This window comes from Hypanus sabinus, chromosome 11 (genome assembly GCF_030144855.1).
Source record: "Hypanus sabinus isolate sHypSab1 chromosome 11, sHypSab1.hap1, whole genome shotgun sequence".
Lineage (NCBI taxonomy): Eukaryota > Metazoa > Chordata > Chondrichthyes > Myliobatiformes > Dasyatidae > Hypanus > Hypanus sabinus.
In genome coordinates this window covers 68,572,235-68,594,911 of record NC_082716.1, presented here as the reverse complement: position 1 = coordinate 68,594,911, position 22,677 = coordinate 68,572,235, and the positions used below count along the sequence as shown (strand labels likewise).

General features: G+C 42.4%; 1 protein-coding gene across 7 annotated transcripts in view; it reads left to right on the top strand.

Annotated features, from left to right (window-relative positions):
- Positions 1-15: 15 nt before the first annotated feature.
- LOC132402090 (UDP-N-acetylglucosamine transporter-like) overlaps positions 16-22,677 on the top strand; it is a 66,923-nt gene continuing 44,261 nt past the window's right edge. For 2 of the 7 annotated variants that reach the window (XR_009514805.1, XM_059984652.1), the window contains exon 1: positions 17,482-17,702. The gene's annotated coding sequence lies outside the window, so the exon portion shown is untranslated. The other 5 variants (XM_059984656.1, XM_059984657.1, XM_059984653.1 and 2 more) reach the window with 5 other exon arrangements.

Here is a 22,677-nt window from a genome sequence, read left to right as displayed (position 1 = left end):
GAGGAGAGCGCAGCCCATAAATCGCGCTCATTGGTCTAACAGCACGTCTTGAGATTAGTTGTTGGTGAAGATAATGCTGAGTCCGGTATGTTGTTAATGGTCTTCAGATTCTCGGTAATACCTTTTTTTGTTACTGTTGTCAGCTTTTCATCGTCCTATGTATAATTCATGAAAGAAGATCGGCATTCTTTTGATAAGTAGAGCAGTTGCTAAAAAGTTGAACAGAAAATTCGTAGGTAATATACAGTACTATATCAGACGTGTAGAATGTGAAATAAAATGCAACTTCACTGTATCCGTCCGGAAAATTGTTCACTTTTGGGTTCACACGAAGCTTATTGATTGCATATTTGTAGTATTTTCTGGGTGTGTTGTGGGGCTTAGTCAAGTGTTTCTTTCCATAGTAACTTAATTTCTATTTTTAAATTCTAAGATTTGTTCGAACTCTTGGTGTTGTGAGATCGGTTATATGACTATATACCATGCCATGTAGAATACTCCTTCTGTATTGTTGAGTAGGATTTTTCCTTTATTTTAGACTTTTACTAGCCTTATCAGTCGTTAATCTGTTTAATTGTTAAAGCTGTTAAAATAGAACTAGCACAATTAACACGAATCTGTTTTGTCAGGTGAATTAAGTATAGGTTGTCACATTTGGGGAGATTATCGGGATCATTAATGTGCAGTGATGGAATAATTCGGAGTCTTGATTTCATCTAAATTAAAATTGTGGTTGTTAATAATTAAATTGTGTTTTCTGAGGTCAACTGATTTTTAGAATTTCTTGGTATTTATCAAAGTAAGAGTTTTTTGTTCTATTGTTTCTCAAGCATTACTAAAATATTTTTCTTTGTGATAATGTTACTATTGTTTGTTCATATTATAAAAATGTCTACAGTAAACCTTCAATAGTCTGATGAATTTGATGCTGTAATGGCAAATTTTCTGGATATTGGCTGTTATTTTGTAATACAACACACTTTTAATTTACTTTTTAAAATTTATTACACAGTATTATAATAGTTCTAGTAGTCAGTTGAAATGTAGTTGGCAGCTCTTACCTTCTAAGTAAATGCTGTGTTGTCATTTCTGATTAGTTGAGTAATGAATCACGTGAATCTTGCTATACTTTATAAGTATGCTAGAGACTGCCCAGCAATGTGATATATAAATGCAAGAATGTGTATTGAGAAGTGTTAATATGGGACTTTTCATAGTAATTGTATTGATATTCACAACCCTGTGTACAACAGTATAGCTGTCCAAGTAGACCTATTGTCTCTACCTCAGAGAGGCAGGGGGAGCAGGCAGAGAGAGCAGAGCACCCCTGCGGCCATTCCCATTAACAATAAGTATACCGTACTGGATACTGTTGATGGGGATGACCTACCAGGAATGAGTTGTAGTGGTCCTGCCTCTGGCACAGAGGTTGAACCCTCAACTAGAAAGGAGAGGAGGGAAGAGAAGAGAGCAATAGTTTTAGGGGATTCTATAGTCAGGGGGGCAGATAGGAGATTTTGTGGGGGCAGATCGGGAGTCTCGGATGGTATGTTGCCTCCCTGGTGCCAGGGTCCGGGACATCTCAGATCGGGTGCAGGCTATTCTTGAGAACGAGGGCATGAACCCAGATGTAGTGGTCCATGTAGGGACCAACGATGTAGGTAAGGTGAGTGAGGGGGTCCTGCTTAGAGAGTTCAGGGAGTTAGGAGTGAAGCTGAAAGGCAGGACCTCCAAGGTGACAATCTCGGGATTGCTACCTGTGCCACGTGCGAATGAGGCGAAGAATAGAATGATTATGCACATCAATACGAGGCTGAGAGCATGGTGCAGGAAGGAAGGGTTCAGGTTTTTGGATAATTGGTCTTTGTTCCAGGGACATTGGGATCTGTTTCAAAGGGACGGTCTACCTCTGAACCGGAGGGGTACTAACATTCTTGCAGGAGTGTTTGCCAGTGCTGCTCGGGGGGGTTTAAACTAGATGTGCAGGGGGCAGGGATCCAGATCCAGAGGGTTGGTCAGAAAGAGCATGGGGTTAAATGTGTAGAAGGTTTGGGTGATCTTGAGAAGGTCATCAAAATACAGGGTGCAATTAGCCTGATGGAAGTTCAAGGAGCTGCGTTAGGTACAGTAGACAGTGTTTTAAGCAAAGAGAGGAGGAATGGGCTCAGAATTCTATACTTGAATGCGCATAGTGTCAGAAATAAGACAGATGAGCTTGAAGCTCAGATGAAAATGGGGAACTACGATATTGATGGGATAACGGAGACATGGCTGCAAGGGGATCAGGCCTGGGAATTGAGTGTACCAGGGTATACGTGCTATCGTAGAGACAGAAATATGGGAAGAGGGGGTGGGGTGGCCCTGTTGGTGAGGAATGAGATTCAGTCCTTAGCAAGAGGTGACTTGGGAACAAGGGAAGTAGAGTCTGTGTGGATTGAGCTGAGGAACAGTAAGGGTAAAAAGACCCTAATGGGTGTTGTGTACAGGCCCCCAAACAGTAGCGTGGATATTGGGTACAAGTTGATTAGGGAGTTAACATTGGCATGTGCTAAAGGTGATGCAGTCGTTATGGGAGATTTCAACATGCAGGTGAACTGGGAGAATCAGGTAGGTGCTGGACCCCAGGATAGGGAGTTTGTGGAGTGTCTAAGGGATGTATTTTTGGAACAGCTTGTGCTTGAGCCAACCAGGAACGAGGCTATTTTGGACTTGGTGATGCGTAATGAACAGGAATTGATAAGTGATCTTGAAGTAAAGGAGCCATTAGGAAGTAGTGATCATAACATGATAAGTTTTTATCTACAATTTGAGAGGGATAAGGGCAGATCAGAGGTGTCAGTGTTGCAATTAAATAAAGGAGACTACGGAGCCATGAGGGAAGAGCTGGCCAAAGTTAAATGGGCGAATGCCCTGGCAGGAAAGACAGTGGATCAGCAGTGCCAGATATTCTTGGGGATAATACAAAAGATGCAAAAGCAGTTCATTCCAATGAGAAGGAAGGATTCAAAGAGGGGGAAGGGGCCACAGTGGTTGACAAAGGAAGTCAGAGATTGTATAGCATTAAAGAAAAAGAAGTATGACAGGGCTATGATGAGTGGGAATACAGATGATTGGGAAAGTTTTAAGGAACAGCAGATCTTAACTAAAAAAGCAATACAGAGAGAAAAAATCAGGTATGAGCTCAGTCTAGCCAGGAATATAAAAGGGGATAGCAAAAGCTTTTTTCACTATGTGAAGAGAAAGAAGATAGTTAAGAACAATGTTGGCCCCTTGAAGAATGAATTGGGAGAAATTGTTATGGGAAACAGGAAAATGGCAACAGAATTTAATGCGTACTTTAGATCTGTCTTCACCAGGGAGGACATAAGCAATCTCCCAGATGTATGGATGGGCCAGGGTCATAAGATATCAGAGGAATTGAGACAGATTGACATTAGGAAAGAAACTGTGATGAGTAGACTGGTAGGACTGAAGGCTAATAAATCCCCGGGTCCAGATGGTCTGCATCCGAGTGTTCTAAAAGAGGTGGCTCAGGAAATTGCGGATGCATTGGTAATCATTTTCCAATGTTTCTTAGATTCAGGATCAGTTCCTGAAGATTGGAGAGTGGCTAATGTTATCCCACTTTTCAAGAAGGGAGGGAAGGAGAAAACGGAGAACTATCGCCCTGTTAGCCTAACGTCAGTCGTGGGGAAGATGCTTGAGTCCATTATTAAGGACGAAATAGTGGCACATCTTGATGGCAGAAATAGGATTAGGCCGAGCCAGCATGGATTTACCAAGGGCAAATCATGCTTGACTAATCTGTTGGAGTTTTTTGAGGGTGTAACAAGGATGTTAGATGAGGGTAAGCCAGTGGATGTTGTGTACCTAGATTTTCAGAAGGCATTCGATAAGGTGCCACATAGGAGATTGGTGAGTAAAATCAGAGCTCATGGCATTGGGGGCAGGATTTCAACATGGATAGAAAACTGGTTGGCAGATAGAAAGCAAAGGGTAGCAGTGAATGGGTGTTTCTCGGACTGGCTGGAGGTGACTAGTGGGGTACCACAGGGCTCTGTATTGGGACCACAGCTCTTTACGATTTATGTCAACGATTTAGATGAGGGCATTGAAAACTATATCAGCAAGTTTGCTGATGATACTAAACTAGTTGGCAGTGTGACATGCGAAGAGGACATTAGGAGAATACAGGGAGACTTGGGTAGGCTGGGTGAGTGGGCAGATACTTGGCAGATGTCATTCAATGTGAATAAATGTGAAGTTTTCCACTTTGGAAGCCGGAACAAGAGGGCAGAGTATTGTCTGAACGGTGTAGAGTTAGGTAAGGGAGAAATGCAAAGAGACCTAGGAGTCCTAGTTCATCAGTCAATGAAGGTGAATGAGCAAGTGCAACAGGCAGTGAAGAGGGCAAATGGAATGTTGGCCTTTGTTACAAGGGGAATTGAGTACAAGAGCAAGGATGTCCTTTTGCATTTGTACAGGGCCCTGGTGAGACCACACCTGGAATATTGTGTACAGTTTTGGTCTCCAGGTTTAAGGAAGGACATTCTGGCAATTGAGGAAGTGCAGCGTAGATTCACTAGGTTGATTCCTGGGATGGCAGGGCTGTCTTACGCAGAGAGATTGGAGAGATTGGGCTTGTACACGCTGGAATTGAGGAGATTGAGAGGGGATCTGATTGAAATGTTTAAGATAATTAAAGGATTTGATAGGATTGAGGCAGGAAATATGTTCCAGATGTTGGGAGAGTCCAGTACCAGAGGGCATGGATTGAGAATAAGAGGTTAGTTATTTAAAACAGAGTTGAGGAAGAACTTCTTCTCCCAGAGAGTTGTGGAGGTGTGGAATGCCCTGCCTCGGAAGATAGTGGAGGCCAATTCTCTGGATGCTTTCAAGAAGGAGCTAGATAGATATCTGATGGATAGGGGAATCTAGGGATATGGGGACAAGGCATGGACTGGGTATTGATAGTGAATGATCAGCCATGATCTCAGAATGGTGGTGCAGACTGGAGGGGCCGAATGGTCTACTTCTGCACCTATTGTCTATTGTCTACCTGCTCCTGCTGAACTCGTTCCCTCACACCCCAATACCATACTATCCCTTCCCACCTACATCTTCAACACTTCTCAGACTCTTGATCTCCTCGGTAACTTTCAATTCCCTAACCCAGACCACCTCAGTTTCACAATGAATGTTCAGTCCCTGTACACTTCTATTCCCCCATCAAAAAGGCCTCAAAGCTCTCTCTTATTTCTTAAAAAGACCAACCAATTCCCCTCCACCATGTAATAGAACTGGTCTTCACCCTCAACAGTTTTTCTCCCACTTTCTTGAGAATCAAGGGGTAGCCATGGGCCCCAGCTATGTCTGCCTCTTTGTTGGCTACATAGAACTGTCCACATTCAAAGCTTTCCCCGGTTATACTTCTCAACTCTTCCTCTGTTAAGTTGACAAATGCATTGGCGCTGCTTCTTGCACCCATGCTGAGCTCGTCAATTTCATCAACTTTGCCTCTGTCTTCCACACTGCCCTTAGATTCACTTGGTTCATTTCTGACACCTCCCTCCCTCCCCTTTCTCGATCTGTCTACATCTCTGGAGACAAACTGTCAACTGCCATCTTTTATAAACTTACCGATTCCCATAGGTATCTTTACTATACCTCTTCCCACCCTGCATCCTGGAAAAATGATATTCCCTTTTCCCCATTCCCTCATTGCCACCACATCTGTTCCGAGGATGTATCTATCTTTTCCAGGACATCAGATGTCTTCCTTCAAAGAATGGGGTTTCCCTTTCTCCACTATTGATACTGCCCTTACCCTCATCTCCTCCATTTCCTGAACATCTTGCTCACCACATCTTCCCACTACCTTAACAAGGATAGAGTTCCCCTTGTCCTTGCCTACCACCCCATCAGCCTCTGCATCCAACACGTCATCCTCCACAACTTCTGCCCTCTCCAAAGGGATCCCACCACTAGACATATCTTTACATCCCTGTCCTCTTTCCGCAGGGATTGCTCCCTCTGCAATTCCATTATCCATTCATCCTCCCCATCTCCCCCTGGCACTTATCCCTGCAAGCAGCCCAAATGCTACACCTGCCTGTTCGCCTCCTCCCTCACGTCCATCCAGGGTCCCAAACAGTCCTTCCAGGTGTAGCAACAATCCACCTGCAAATCTGCTCGGATGAACTATTGTGTCTGGCACTCCCAATGTGGCCTTATCTACATTAGTAAGACCTGTCATAAATTGGGAAGCCGCTTCATCAGCCACCTCCGCTCCATCCACCAAAAGAGGAACTTCCTGGTGGACAAACATTTTAATTCCCATTCTCATTCCTGTTCGGACATGTTGTTCCACGGCCTCGTCTTGTGCCAAGGGGAGGCCACCCTTGGTGGAGGAGCAGCACCTTGTGTTCTGTCTTGCTGGCCACAAATCTGATGGCATGACTAGATTTCTCTTTCTGGTTTAAAAAAAAAATTCCCCTCTCTGTCCCCTCTTCTATTCCCCGCTCTGTCCTTTCACCCCTTCTAATCTGCATATTACTACTCCCTGGGTCCCCTCCTCCTTCCCTTTCTCCTATGGTCAATTCTCTTCTATCCTTTTCCAGCCTTTTATCTTTCCCACCCACTCACCTATCACATTTTAGCTAGCGTCCTTCCCCTTTCCCTTCCCCCCCCACTTTTTATTATGGCATCTTCCCCCTTTTCAGTCCTGAAGAAGGGTCTCTGCCCAAAACATTGACTGTTTATTCATTTCTATGGATGCTGCCTGACGTTCTGAGTTCTTCCAGCATTTTGTGTGTGTTAGAAAGATGTATCCATTATAATATATAGTGTATGTAGGCCTCCATTAGTCCTGATAGACCATGGATTTGCACCTTGGAAAGTCTCCAGGGCGCAAGCCTGGGCAAAGTTTTTTTTTATATGGAAGACTGGCAGTTGCCCAAGCTGGAAGTCTCCCCTCTCCACGCCACCAATGTTATCCAAGGGAAGGGCATTAGGACCCATACAGCTTGGTACCGGTGTCGGCGCAGAGCAATGTGTGGTTAAGTGCCTTGCTCAAGGACACATACGCAAGCCTCAGTCAAGGCTTGAACTAGCGACCTTCAGGTAACTAGACGAACACCTTAACCATTTGGCCACTAGATATTATATATAATATAATATAAAATATTGTATAGAGCCCAAGGGAGACTACATCTGGAAGATTTTTGTTGAGTCATTATTCTGCAAATAAATCGTTCAGATTTCCACAGCCAAATCACTTACATAGTTTGCTTATGGTAAATTCAGAAGAGTTGATGACTTTCCAATAGAGGTGCTTGATGTTATCTCTAAAGATAATATCAAGAAGCTAATTCTGAAGATGACAATTGGGCATCAAAATATGCTACTACTCTGTATGACATTTGTTTTTAACGGCCCTTGGTATTTGAAGGATGCAAATTTGTCAAGCAGCAGTCTCATTGATTTTCCTTTTCTGGATTTTGCAATACTAAAGTTCTGAAATTTTTAGATTTTTAGAACTGTGTAATGCAGCAACATGTGGAAATGAGAGAAGGTGGTCCTTGGGCTGGGAAGTGTTGCTAGTGGAAATGACAATAGCTAGTTTGCTCCTTAATTCAGTACCCTTTGTTTCAAATGTGAGGTACTATTGTTACGTACCCCGTAACTGGGTCACTTACCAGCAAAGATAGAGAGGTCCGTTGAAGTCTGATGGTACTATTTTAACAGTATTTATTGATAAAAATACACAAAATAATATCAATGCAAACATACAGATAATATACATCGTCAATACTAAATCTAAAAGCGCGGGTATAATAATAATCAATAAGAAATAGCTCTATCGTTGTCTAGGGGATAATGTATTGTCCGATGGAAATATAAAAGTCACTGTTAGTTCGTTCAAGCTGCAGCGTTTTGGTTTGAGAGAAAGACGGGTTAAAACTTGCCCCAGTCCTTTTATGATGTCAACCCTTCGAGAGTCGTTGGGAGTTGGTTTCCCCGTTGTTAGCTAAAAGCCGTTCTTCCGTGGGAAAGGACACCAGTTCCGGGGCAAATGGAACTGAACACACGTGGCCTCCCCGCTGGCTTCCACTATTACGGGATCGCTAGCGTTTCTTCTGGTGCGTCTGAGGGGCTGTTCCAACTGACCCTCTTTTATCCTGACTCACAGGGTCTCAGATGTCAATCAGATTGGGATGATGCAATCCCTCCACCAACCAGCCCACTTTGCCCGAGGGCTTCCATGAAGCACAGCATTTAATACAGAATTCTGTCTCCAAGAGACAATAGCCATTATCAATGGGTCCACCTTTCGGAGGTCAGGACACATTCCAATTCTGTGTGGATTCTGCGTGTCTTTCTCTCATTTCCTGAGTCTCTTGAACTGACTTAATAGTGATCTTGCGATTCTCACAAAGGAGGGGACTACCCCGCACCCTTCGGCCCCTCGGAGCTGTGGTACATTCATAACACTATTGTGTAAATATTCTTGATAGTCTCAAAAGGCTACCTTTTGGAAAAAATGTGTATCTACTTTTGTAATCAAATGCTCTTGTAAAGAGCCTTGTTTCAATGTGTAATAACATGCATACACGTGAAGCAAGCCTTCTGTGATTTGTGTAGAGGTATGCCCAGGTCATTCCGCACACCAATAACTTTCAGTCTCACCATGGTTTCAAAAAAAAGGCTCTTAATTTGTTTTCTAGCAAAGTAGTTTTTTTCTACATTTGATTTCATCTGTCAAGACGTATTTTAACTTGGTCTGTATGTATCTTCCTCACAAATAACGTGGGTATTACCCTTGTTATAAGCTTTAGGCTTGGCTCAGTTATTGAAGAATCAAATTCAATTGAGCTACTCAAGCTGTACTCTTTTTATTTAAAATTGAAACATTTTCTCAATACCCAATAGTCCATTATTTGCTTTATCTTGGACTTCAAAGGTAATTTAAGGATTTAGAAGAAAAAATAAGGATTTATTGATTTTTTTTTGAAGGCTGAAGCCTTGTTGATTGGTTTTGAGATTCATTGTTCATAGATTGAGCTACCTCAAAATACATAAAACTGATTAAAAGATGAATATAGAAAAATTGTTTTCAATTTACAATGTGATCTGGGCATTTTCATATTTTTTTAGTCTATTTTATAACTATTGCTGATGATATTTGGGTAGGAATCAGCAAAATATTGTACCATTTTTGGTTTTTAGAGCATAGTGGCTAATTTCAATGTCTCTAATATAAACTTGGCAAGACTGACAAATTTGCAAATCGGATTTGATTTGTGAGCTTCTACTGTGTTTGCTTTTCCAAGTCAGGAGAAACAAAATCACACCTATTAAAGTTGGAACTCAGAGCGATGTGTATTAGAAAAAGTGCAATCCTTTCAAATACCTGGTTTAAAATCAAGTGCTTGCAGGAGTTTGAGCCAGAAGTTTAATATCTATGGTCTGAAATCTGGGCTAGAGATTGGAAATATTCAAGTTCAATTTTATTGTCATTCAACCATATGGTTGTATACAGCTAAATCAGGGGTGTCAAACTCATTTTAGGTCACGGGCCGGATCAGTCGGACGCGTGCGAACGCAGCTTTCATTGCCTCCGTTTTTTCAGCCTGTTCTCATGTGTCTCAGTCTCTGCTATAACTACAAAGTGTTTCACTTCACAAATTCCGTTTCTTATGAAGAAGACTGCTGAGCAAGCATTATTTTTATGATTGGTATTAACTTACAATCATAGGCTTCATATCGCCGGGCCATTAATAATTAAAATAATAGATCTATCTAAAATGATCTCGCGGGCTGGATATAATTGTATGCCGGGGCGGATATGGCCCGCGGGCCTTGAGTTTGACACCTATGAGCTAAATGAAATATCATACCTCTGGGCCATGGTGCAAAACACAGTGCATATAAACACAGCATACAGTATATAATTACAATCCAACACATACAGTCATACTATAATAGCACAAGTCCTTGAGTGGCATGGTCTGAAGGTTGATGTAAAGTGCAAGATGCATGTTTGTGTAGGTCAGTATAATGTTACTGGCACTATATAATAAAACAAGCTGTAGCGTAGGTATGTGAAGCAGCAGCAATAAAAGATGAACAGTGACAGGTGCTGGATGAGGGTGTTTGTGGGTTGGGAAGTGAGGGGTGTGGCGGTATCACATTCAGACAGGATGCATGTGTATTGGGTGGCAGCAGGATGTTAAGAAGTTTAAATATTGATTTGAGTACATCCACCATAGTAATCAGGGAAGTTAAATTTGGTTTATTTTGATATGTAAATATTGTATTGCTACAATAAAGAAAGGCCCATGTTATTACAGGAAAAATTCTAGTAAAGATAAAGCAGTGGCTGATTGGCAAGAAGCGAAGAGTGGGAATAAAGGGAGCCTTTACTGGTTGGCTGCTGGTGATTTGGATGATGGAACAGGTGGCTTTGTTGCAAAGTTTGTAGATGATATGAAGATAGTTGGAGGGGCAGGTAGTTTTGAGGAAATGGGTTACAGAAGGACTTAGAAGAATGGGCAAAGAAAGTATATGGTGATGTACTTTGATAGAAGAAATTAAAGGGTTGACTATTTTCTGAATGGAGAGAAAATACAAAAACTGAGGTGCAAAGGGACTTGGGAGTCCTTGTGCAGGGTTCCTGACGGGTTAATTTTTAGGCTATGGTGAGGAAGGCAAACCAATGTTATCTTTCATTTCAAGAGGACTAGAATATAAAAGCAAGGATGTAATCTTGAAACTTTTTAAAGCATTGGTGAAGCCTCAGTTGGAGTATTTTGAATGGTTTTGAGTCCTTGTTTTAGAAAGGATGTGCTGAAACTGGAGAGGGTTTAAAGGAGATTCACAAAAATGGTTCCAGGATTGAATGGTTTGTCTTAGAAGGGCTTTTGATGGCTCTAGGCCTATATTCACTAGAATTCAGTAGAATGAGGGGTGACCACATTGAAGCCTAGCGAATGGTGAAAGGCTTTGATAGAGTGGATGTGAAGAAGATTTTTTTCCTATGGTGGGAGACTCTAAGATCAGAGGACACAGCCTCAGAATAGAGGGGCATCCTTTTAGAATGGAGCTGAGGAAGCATTTCTTTAGTCAGAGAGCAGTGACTCTGTGGAATTCTTTGCCACAGGCATCTGTGAAGGCTGAGTCTTTATGTATATTTAAGGCAGAGGTTGATAGATTCTTGATTAGCCAGGGCATGAAGGGATATGGGGAGAAGGCAGGAGATGGGGACTGAGAGGGAAATTGGATCAGCTGTGTTGAAATGACAGAGCAGACTCGATGAGCCAAATGGCCTAATCCCGTACCTATATCTTATGGTCTGAAAACAACCAGGTTGAAGTAAAAGATCAACAGTTTCACTGCAGGGCAGGAAAATCTTGGTATAGGTCATTGTGTACAGTTAGCAGAGATGTCCGTAAACTCTCCTTTTAGCCATAAGTTTGAAAATGCATAAACATCACTCTATGGTAACCCCATCCTTCCACATTATTATAATAAATTACACCAAAAGCACAACTCTGATTAAAGAAGTCCTCCCCAGTTTTAATGGATGCACCACAGGAAGCATCCTATCCAGACGTTTTTCAGCTTGGTATGGATACTGCTCTGCCCATGATCACAAGAAACCATAAATTTGTTGACACAGCTCGGCTCAACACCCGATGAAAACCAGCCTCTTCTGCATGGACTCCGCCAATACTTGATGCTGCTTCAGTAAAGCAGTTAATCTAATCAAAAAAAGTGTGTGCCCTCCCTGAGCGCATAAGATACAAAAGCCTGAACACACGTATTACAAGGCTCAAACCCAGCTTCTATCCTGTTGTACAGTAAGGTAAACCCTTGACCATGTTATCTACCTCTTCATGGCCTTGCACCTCATTGTCTACCTGAACTGCACTTTCTCTGTAACTGCAATACTTTGTTCTGCATTCTGGTGTTGATTTTCCCCTTGTACTATCTTGATGTAATGAAATTTGGTATGGATGGCATGCAAAAGTTTTTCACTGTACGTTGATACATGTGGCAATAATAAACCCAGTTACTCATTTATAACTGAAAATGGAGAGAAAGGAGCTACTTAAGGCAATGAACACATCAGCCCTTTGATTTACTATTGTGTGAACTTGTTGGCATGCAGGGGTGCCCATAGTTTGGCCATTCTTAACCTAGCTTGTAGTGGATGTCAGATATTGTGTTGTAAAGTGAGGGGGAGGGGTACTTTGGCAGCTCATATAAAGAATGGTATATTTGTACTGTACTGGGTACTGAGTCCAAGTATGAGCCAAGATTTTGTGCTCTAATTTCTGTATTTCAACTTTAATCCCACATTTATTTCATTTACAACTCCTACCAGTAAGCCATGGTTAATATTTTTGTAAAGTTTTTTTTGTTCTTTGTGTCTCCTGCTTTGTTTTACAGAGCCCATACTTGTCACCAGAACTTGTGATCAAACTACCATACTTGAGCTGATTTGCCTCAGCATCTTAACAAATAAGTGATATAAAAATTATTACTGGAATGCATTAATGTGGAAGAGGAAAACAGTTAATATTTCAGATCAATAAAATTTTGTTTGAACTGCAATATAATCTCCCCTTCTATGCAAAAGATTGATTCTCGTAGATACATCATGTATTGGATCATCATGCGTGTCTCATGATGAAAGTCTATACATTGGTAATGACTTTCACAACTGTAATCTACAATGTTCCTATTAACTCAATGTTTTACCTGACCAAAGTAGTTGGCATGGGTGCGTATGTGTTTGAGATGGAGATCTGCATTACCTTGCACGGGATTGAAAAGGCCACAAGCCATTGGAAGTACGAGTAATATGGAGCAAACTCCATCCTGTCGAAGTTCCAAATTCTGGCATTTGGGAACCTTTGTCATGAATTCACATCCAAATCTTCCCGTGCAGGGTGGGAAAACATGCCAACAGGCCTTAGACATAATAACTGTGACCATCTGTAAGAACATAAACTACCCTTGGGTCTCCATGTTGCAAGTGATAGCAAATTAAACAAGAGCATCCTGTTCAGCTGCTTCCTCACAGTGCCCAAAGAGCTGCTTGTCAAATTGTAGTGTGAATTTTGTATCTAGTTACAATAGAAGTGATCTTCACAGCAGATCAATGCTGAGAAAAATGTAGCTTGCACCATTAACTGCTTATATACACTTAGAGGTCACTTTATTAAATACATCTGCTCGTTAATGCGAATAAGTAATAGGCCAAACATGTGGTAGCAACTCGATGCGTAGAAAGCATGCAGACATAGTCAAGAGATCCTATTGATCAAACTGGGGAAGAAAGTGACTGACTGTGAAATGATTGTTCATACCAGACATGGTGGTTTGAGTATTTTAGAAACTGCCAATCTCTAGGAATTACTCACGCAACAATCACTAGAGCTTACAGAGAATGGTACAAAAAAAAAACCAAAATACATCTAGTGAGCAGCAATTCTGTGCGTGAAAATGCTTTGCTAATGAGAGAGGAGGGTCAGAGGGGAATGGCCAGACTGGTTCAAACTGACAGGAAGGTGCCCATAACTAACAAAAACACAGGCTCACCACAGTCTTTCTCTCTCCCAAATAAGGGGAAAAAGGTGTCCCCACCTCACAGCAAGAGGGGAGACATAACAAACAACTCACTGATTTATGATGTTAAAAGTCTGCTGCATTTCTTTTTCCAAGCTCTGTGCCCAGAGAGTCGGCCCCAAAAAGGCTCGGATCTCTGGACACACAGCCCACGGCAGCTAACCTGCTGCTCCCGATGTTCCGTGTTCTCCCGCAACACAACTGTCAGGGGCACCCGTCTCTAGAGCCACAAAAATTCAGCACCCTGAAGCGCACTAGTCTTCCAGGCCGTGTCCTTGGTGTAGCCCATCTTGGTGTATCCTCTTCCTCCTAGGGATGAGATCTTTGGACCTCCAGTTGCCATTTCTATAGCACTTTCTATGGAATAGGGTTGCTAGTACCAGGCCCATTTCTCCTTTCACAGCCAGGCTTAGGACCATTCATGGTGGAGGAGCCTTCCAATTGAGGCTGTTTTCAAAGATAACATTTCTGAGAAATTGTATAAGGAAGTTGCAAGATAAGAACTGGATTGTTAGTTTGTTTGGATTGTACTATAGACCCCCCCCCCCCCAATGGGAAACAAAGGAGCTAATCTGCTGAAAGTTGCAATGATACAGTTGTCATAGTAGGAGATTTTAACTTTCCTAACATGAACTGGGATTGCCATATGGCTAAAGAACCTAGGTGGGATGGGATCTCCCAATCAGGGAAAGAGAAAAGCTTGACCTAGTCCTGGGAAATCTGGTAAGGTAAGTGACTAAAATGAAAAACTCTTGGGACCACCAATCAAAATTCTGTCAGCGTTTAATTAGTTATGGAAAGGGACAGATCTGGTCCACAAGTTAACATTCTAAACTAGAGCAAAGTAAATTTTGACAGTATTAGACAGGAACTTGCAAAAAGTTGATTGGATTAGGTTGTTGCAGGAAAATGGATGTGTGGCAAGTGATAAAGTTTTTTAAAGTGAAATTTCAGGGCTTCAAGATCTGCATGATCCTGTTTGAGTGGAGGGCAGGGTTGGCAGGAGTAGGCAACCTAAGATGATGAGGGATATTGTTCTTGTCAGGATAAAGAATTAGGCATAGGTCAAGCATGGGGAGATGGTATTAAGTGAAGACTTGGAGTAATATAGGAGATGCAGAATTATGAAGAAGGATATCTGTAGGTACAAAGGAGGCATGAGATAGCTTTGGCAGAGAAGATTGTGGAGACTAGATATATAAAAAGGTAAAAAAATTATAGAGGGAATAGAGCTCCTCAAAGATATCTTTGTGTGGAGCTGCAGGAGATGGCTTAGGTCCTTGATAAATATTTTTCCTGCGTTTTTACCATGCAGAAAGACCTGAAGACTTTGGTTAGCTCTTGAATTAGTTAATGGGAATGTCTTGGGGTAGTTTACAGTGTAACAGAAGAGGTGCTGGACATCGTAAAGTATCTGGCGGTAGATCATTCTCAAGGGACTGATCAAGTATATCCAAGAATGCTGGAAATTGGAGAAGAAATTGTCAATGGTAATGGATGAAGTGCTGGAAGCCCAGAGGGTAGCTAGCGTTGTGCCTTTAACAAGGGCAACAAAGAAAAGCCTGGGAACTATAGACAGATTAGCCTAATCTATGAAGGGTAAATTACTCATGAGAATTGTGGAGGATAAGATCTACAAGCATTTGGAAAGACGATGATTGAATAGGGGTAGTCAGTACAGTGTGGTGTATGGAAGGTGATTTCTCATGAATGTGAGTTTTTTTTTTGAAGAATTAGCTGAAAAGACCAATACAGGGCAGTGTGGTAGTTATGGTCTATGTTGGACTTGAATAAGCCTGTAAGGTTCCAGATGGTTGGCTTCTATGGGATGTTAGATTGCATGGGATTTAGGGAGAGCTAACTAACTACACACAGAATTGACTTGATAGTAGGAAGCAGGGGTGAAAAGTTGCTTTTTTTGACTGGGGGCCTTTGATTAGAGGCATTCCTAGGGGTTGATGTTACACCCATTGCTATCAATGATTTGGATGGCACTCTGCAAGGTACAGTTAGTAAGCTGGGAAATGACACTAAATAGTGGCATTGTTGTAGGAGTACAGGGAGATTGTGAATAGCCAGGTAAGTGGCCTAAGCAATGGCAAATAGTTTCATTGAAATAAGTGCACAATATTGCATTTGGGGAGATAATTCAGGGTAGAATATTCATAGTGAATGGTAGGGCCACAGGGATTATTGTTGAACAAAGGGAACAAGGAGTATGAGTACATGGTACCCTGCAAGTTGTGTCACAGGTAGACAGGGTGGTGAAGAAGGGTTTGACTCAGAAGATCATTGAGTACAGTATAAACATTGGGATGTTATGTCCAGTTGTACAAGATGTTGGTAAGGCTGCATTTGGAACTTTTTCTGTCTTTTATTATCTGGGTAAAGCAACAATGCCATTAAGATGGAAAGAGCAGAGGATATTTACGAGGATGTTGCTGAGAATTGAGGAACGGAGTTATGAAGAGTTTGAGGGAATTGGGACTTTTTTCATCGGAGCATAGGAAAACAATTTTATAGAGGTTGTATAAAATCATGAGAGACATAGCTAAGTTAGATGTGCACTGACTCCCCCCCCCCCCCCCCACCCCCATCCAGGTCTGTAGATTGAAGAACTGTGGGCATAAGTTTAAGGTGAAAAGGAAGAGATTTAATAGGAATCTGAGAAAGTTTTTTTAAAACCATCAGTATATGGAATGAGCTGTCAGAGAAAGTGATTGAGGCGAGTAATTTTACATTTTTAAAAAGTACTTGGATGGTGTTATAATTTGTAACTAAACATTTTTTTAAAAAAAACAAATTGAAAGGAAAACAAGTGAGCCGGAGGTTACTTGCATACACTGGTTCTTACTTTAAATGAGATGCACATGTAAGATGTATGCAATTCAATTATTTTTACATGTGAATATTTTTACATAATGAATATTTAAATGAACCCATATACTTAGTCAAACAATATATTTACAGTATTACTCATATACCATTGAAATATTAAATACACAACAGACAGGTGCAGGGATAAGGAAAGGTTTAAAGAAAACATTGTCCAAACGTGAACAAATGAGACCAGTCAAGATGAGAAACTTCGTCCACTTGGTCCACTAATCCCAGATATATGCCACTGACTAACCACCAATGGCTTGTATCTGCTTAAAGATGAAGATAGGCACTGAGACCCTCCAGTAGTTTCAGTAAACATGACTCCAGTTAAAAGGCTAGAAGGAACGCCCAGGGGGTAGGCGTGGACTGAAGCAGGTATAAACAGAAGGTGGGGGGGGGGGGCTTGTTTCAATTGTGTCAACAATTATCTACAGTTTCTCACTATCAATGGCAGTGTTTATGCCATATCAAGCAGTAATGCATCCAAATAGGTTTTTTCTGTAGTCCATTCTTAACGGACATGCTACATGCCATTTAGCTCCCTGAGGAAGACATTCGTGAGCTGGCTGTGGCATGTTTGTGGTTGCTGATCTGGAAACTTAAAAGCTCTCAGGTTATACATTGGCTGCATCAGGCACACAAAACCCCACTGAAGTGGTGTGGAAGCAGGTCAGCCTCTACCCAATGGATGGCATAAAACAATTTCATCTTTGGCTACGTCTGGCGGATATCCCGTACCGTTAAAAAGCTGCACGCCTCGGACTTTTTATGTTTTTCTAAAAGTTGCTGTATATTGTCCACGGGAAAAAGATACTACATTCGTATGTTACCGAAAATCTGCATTGGACCGCGCTGCAAAGTTGGTCATTCGCAAGGTGCGGGTGTTCTCGCGAGAACCGGAGCAAGTATCGCTGCACGAGAACGGCGGCCATTGCTGAGAAAGGGGTTTGCAGGTAAGTGGGACGAGGGGGGCCGTGACGTTCCCGTAGATCCGCAGACATTGACAGGGATGCTGCCAAGGGACATCGGGGTAATCTGCGGCCACAAATGGAAATCCTCTTTGGGCATGAGAACTACAATCCCCATCGTACATTGCGGCAGAAGTGCCCTTCGTTGAGGCGGGTCTTCGCCTTGCGAACCGAGCGGAGGTGTGAGTTCAGCGGCCGGACCTGGTCTCCTTGCACGTAAAGTAGTAGTGTCGACCGTTATCCTGTCTGTCTCAGTGATGTTGACTGAACGCGCAGATACTTAACAGAATACTGCTGAGCCAAAGTAAATTTGCGTAATATATTATCAGGGAAGCGGGTCCCACGCTCAACCAGTCCACATTGAGGTTTCTGGTTTGTCTCGAATTGTTTAAAGCCTATCTTTATATAGCGTAACTGTCTCTTTCCCGCGACAACTTAACTGCCTCTAGTAGGGAATTCTTCTGAATTCTGTTTCCTGAGCACTTGTATTTGTGTCCTTGGGTTATATGCTGTTCCTCACAAGAGGAAATGTTCTCTGCATGCACATGAGGTCACCCATCAGCCTTTCCTCGAGAAAGAAAAAAACTTTATCTGTTCATCTTATCCGGTCAAGTATGTATTTATATTTTTGGTTTAATTCTTGTACACCTTTTCTCTAATCTTCGTCCGTGTCTCTTGCACGCAAGAAACCCCATTTATTTTCTCAAGACATCACGAAGTGCTTTACGGTCAATGGTGAACTTCTCCGTGTCGTATAGGAAACTAGTCAGCCTCAGTTGTGCAATACAAGTATTAATAGAAAATAGATCAAAGATGGTTTGGTATTACTTGAGGGATAACTTGACTAAAACACCTGGGATAATCCCCTTGCCTTCGCTGGTAGTTCCAATTAATCATTTGTTCCCTTATAAAATTGCAAATACGGATTTCATTTTAAATGCCTTCCTGAATCTCTGGCGGTGTGTCACTCTCTATGCAGTGGACTAGAGTTTCTCCACAAATTTTTGACATCTGATTTCTGGAGTTTGAACTCGTACTGTTTGGATTTGGGTTATAGATGTGATATGATCTGAACCAAAGATTACAAAATAGATTTTGGCACGGTGAAGGTCAGATCATAACCTGAACCGAGCAGAAGCACAGGGAGAACAAAAAAAGAGGATGCAATGTGGAGTGAAAACAATATAACAAGAGTGGATCAATAGTTAGATTATAACCTGTAGAATAAGAGTAATTTGTGTGGTTCAGAAAATGTGATTTTCTTTGAGGTGTCTATTTTGAGAATGTGATGAATTTGACGAGTTAAGCAAGGACATTATTAAGTAATGTTCCTTATCCTTTTTGAATATCACCTTGTATGTTTGCCATTTCTGCATATTAAAAGCTGACGTCAAATTGTGATGCAGTGAAGATCAAATGTAAAAACATTAGTAGTAGTAATCTTGCTGTCCAATTTTGTGCCTGGTGAAACCTCATGTTCTTGGTGTCATTTTACATGTGCAGTTTTATCCAAGATAACTGGAATTCACCTCGCTGTAATTGATGAGCAAGCCACCTTTAAAAGTTTTCGACAGAAAATTGTTGGGAACTTGCTTTCAATTACCACAGTGTGCTGCATCCATTTAATGGGATTCCTTCTTTGTGTAACATTAAATTTTCAGATTGACTGTGCTCGCCAATGTGTCAATACAAGTCCTTTGACAATTGTTCTTTTTAATCAATTTTTTTAAAATTTGTATTTACATAATGCCTCTACAATCAAGTTTAAGTTGTTTGTATGCACACCAGACAACACCTTCGATAGGGCAGCCAAACCGGGTGAGAGCAGCCATCGGGGTTTTTTTAACCCTCGATGACTTTGGATTTGTTTACCCAAAGCAGATGAAGACTGGATTCAGCAAACTGTGGAGGAAACTATCAGCTTGTTCAACAGGCAGGAAGGAGTTTCCCAACAAGCGTTGTAGAGCGCCAAGAGAACAGCAAGACATGTACATCACCCTGGTAATTGACAGCATCCTGACCTACCTCCAGTCATCTTGACTCTCGTCTTGCCAATGGATCCAGATAGACTAGGATGAGAGAATGAGGTTGACAACCTGCTCAACTCTCTGACTTTAATCAAACTCGTGTGCATGTCACAACATCCAAATCTAAGTCCTGTGGTCATGGGCGAGCAATGAAGCAGCAGGTGAGGATACACTGGAAGCTGTAGCCGCAAACCTGCGCTCAGGCCAATGGGTTGTTTATCGTTCGCCGGAATTGCAGTGGAACTTGGCAGCCACCTGAGTGACTGAACAGCCCTTTTCAGGACCACATTGCTCACCTCTGCAGTACGAAGAAGGGGCTAAAAAAAGGTGCTAAACATTGTCTACTTCACTCAACCCTGGTCAGCAAACTATGGCAGGTGGGGATCCACTTCAGTTGAAATCAAGAAATTGATCAACAGTGACACCACTCAGAATCAACACATGGAACATGCAAACCTTAATAGACAACACCAAGTCTGACAGACCAGAGGGAAGAACTGCTTGGTGGCAAGAGGACTGGAGAGGTACACGATTGACGTAACAGCTCTCTCCAAGACCTGCCTGGCCAATGAGGGAAAAACTGACAAAAGTGGGTGGCGGCTACACATTCTTTTGGAGTGGATGCAGCAGCACCGATCATTGTGAAGCAGGAATCAGATTTGCTATCAAGAGTGACCTTGTCCAAAAGCTTACCAGTCTGCCAAAAGGATTCAATGATCATCTAATGACTATGCAGCCACCCTGGGGAACAAACACAATGTCAGGCTGATCAGCCCCATGGCCCACGATGTCCAACCCAGAGGAAGCCAAACACAAGTTTGATAGCTTGATTCCCTGATGGCTTTTGTTCCAAGGTCAGACAAACTCCTTGTCTTTGGAGATTTCAACGCTCGAGTTGGAAGAGACTCCAATACCTGGGATGGAGTCCTAGGGCACTATGGGGTAGGTGGATGCAACATTAACGGCCTGCTGCTTCTGAAAACCTGTTATGAATGACTTGATCATCACCAACATGGTCTTCTACCTGCCAAACCATAACAAGACGCTTACTCCATTCATCCTCACTCTAAGCACTGGCGTCTGTCATCAATAGAAGATGTGACAGACATGATGTCAGAGTGACTAATGCCATCCGTGATGCAGATTGCTGGATAGATTACCATCTGATTGTTTCCAAATTTAATGTCCACATCCAACCCAAACAATGTCCTCAAGCAAGAAAATTTGCCAAGAAGCTTAACATCAGCAAGCTGAAATTGGGTAGTACTACAGACCAGCTGGTTTAAAGTCTCTAGTCACAACTCTCTGATTTTCATCTTGGAGGGGATGTTGATGAAGACTGGGCTGCTTCCAGAGATCACATTCACTCTCCTTCCTTCAAGGTCATCGGATATACAGCAAGGAAGAACTAAGACTGATTTGATGAGAATAACAAGGAGATAAAAGTTCACTTACAGGAAAAGCACAGGCTATGCTTCACCTAACCGAATGATCCTTCATGCATCTCTAAGAAGACAATACTTGCCATTATGGGCAGAATAGTTCAAGCCAAATTCAAAGATACAAGACTCTTAGCTTTGCAAAATGGCTGACGAGATTCAGGGCTACACCAACAGATATAACTCAAAATGATTCTTTGATGCTATCAAAACACTATATGGCCCTCAGCCTTCTGGGACTTCGCCCCTCCTAAGTGCAGATGGCACTACAGTCTTCACTGAGATGGCCAAGATTCGGGGCAGATAGGCAGAGCATTTTGAATCTCTGCTGAACAGACCATCCACCATCTTGATCATGAAGACATCAACCATGAGATGGACTCTTCCCCAAGAAGAGGAATTCAAGAAATTAATAGCCAGCTGTCAGGTGGCAAGGCTCCTGGAGCAGAGCTATACCAGCAGAAGTCTACAAAATAGTGGTCCACTCAAAACTAGCAAACTGACGCAGCTCTTCCAGTCCTGGGAGAAGGGTCAGATTCCACAAGCCATCAAGGATGGATCCATTGTGTACCTGTACAAGGGGAACCGCAAAGCATGTGACAACCACAAAGGTATCTCTTCACTCTGAGTAGCTGGGAAAACGTTGGACAGAGTCCTGCTAGACAGGCTAAATTCTCACCTGGAATGAGGTAATCTCCCAAAAAGTGAGTGTGGCTTCAGGAAAGGAAAAGGAACTATCAACATGATCCTTGCTGCAAGACAATTCAAGGAAAAATGCAAGGAGCAAATATACAGCTCTTCACCACCCTTGTCAATCTTACCAAGGCCTTCGACACCATGAACCGAGAGGTGTCAAGAAGACAGAAGTCATGCAGCATGCAACCCCAGATCAACCCTACGTGGAGCCAACTGCTCCAGGCAGTTGACAAGCTCACTTCTCAGGAGGAGTTCACGTTGATGATGAGGTCAGTTGCAGTATCGTCAAGGCAAGTGCCAGATTTGACAGATGATGTGATACTGTATGGGGCGTAGGGAATTACTCTGAAGACCAAGCTGAAAGTCTACCACACTGTCTTCTCACCCACTCTCCTCCACAAGTGCAAAATGTGGAAAATGCACATGAGACAAGCGGGTAGACTGAACCACTTCCACTTGACAGAAGACCGGAAAATCAATTGGCAAGACAGAATTCCTGACATGGAGGTGCTGTCTGCAGCTGACATCCCTACCATCCACACATTGCTGATGAAGCAATAAGTCAGGTGAGCAGGCCATGTGGTTGAGATGTCAATAATCACACATCCAAGCAGTTCCTTGGGGAACTGTCCACAGGGAAACACTCTCATGGTGGCCAGTGAAAACTATTCAAGGACACATTCAGACTTCACTCAAGGCCCGTGAGATCGATCACACTTCTTGGGAACATGCAGCCTTGAATCACACCTTCTCAATAAAAGTGGCACGAAAGCTGAAAAGAATCTCAATGCTGAAGCATAAAGGAAACGACAATAGCAGAAAAAATGCTCACCAGTCACCTCAACTAAAGAGCCTTTACACACCTGCCCCACATGTGGGAGGTGCTTCTTAGCCCAGATTGGACTCAACAGTCCTCGCTGAACACACAAGTAATAGACGCACCCATCCAAGGATGTCAGCGGTCCTTGTTGTTCATGATGTATAAGCGCACGCGCACACACACAATCCAGATAGCTGTATAGATGGGCA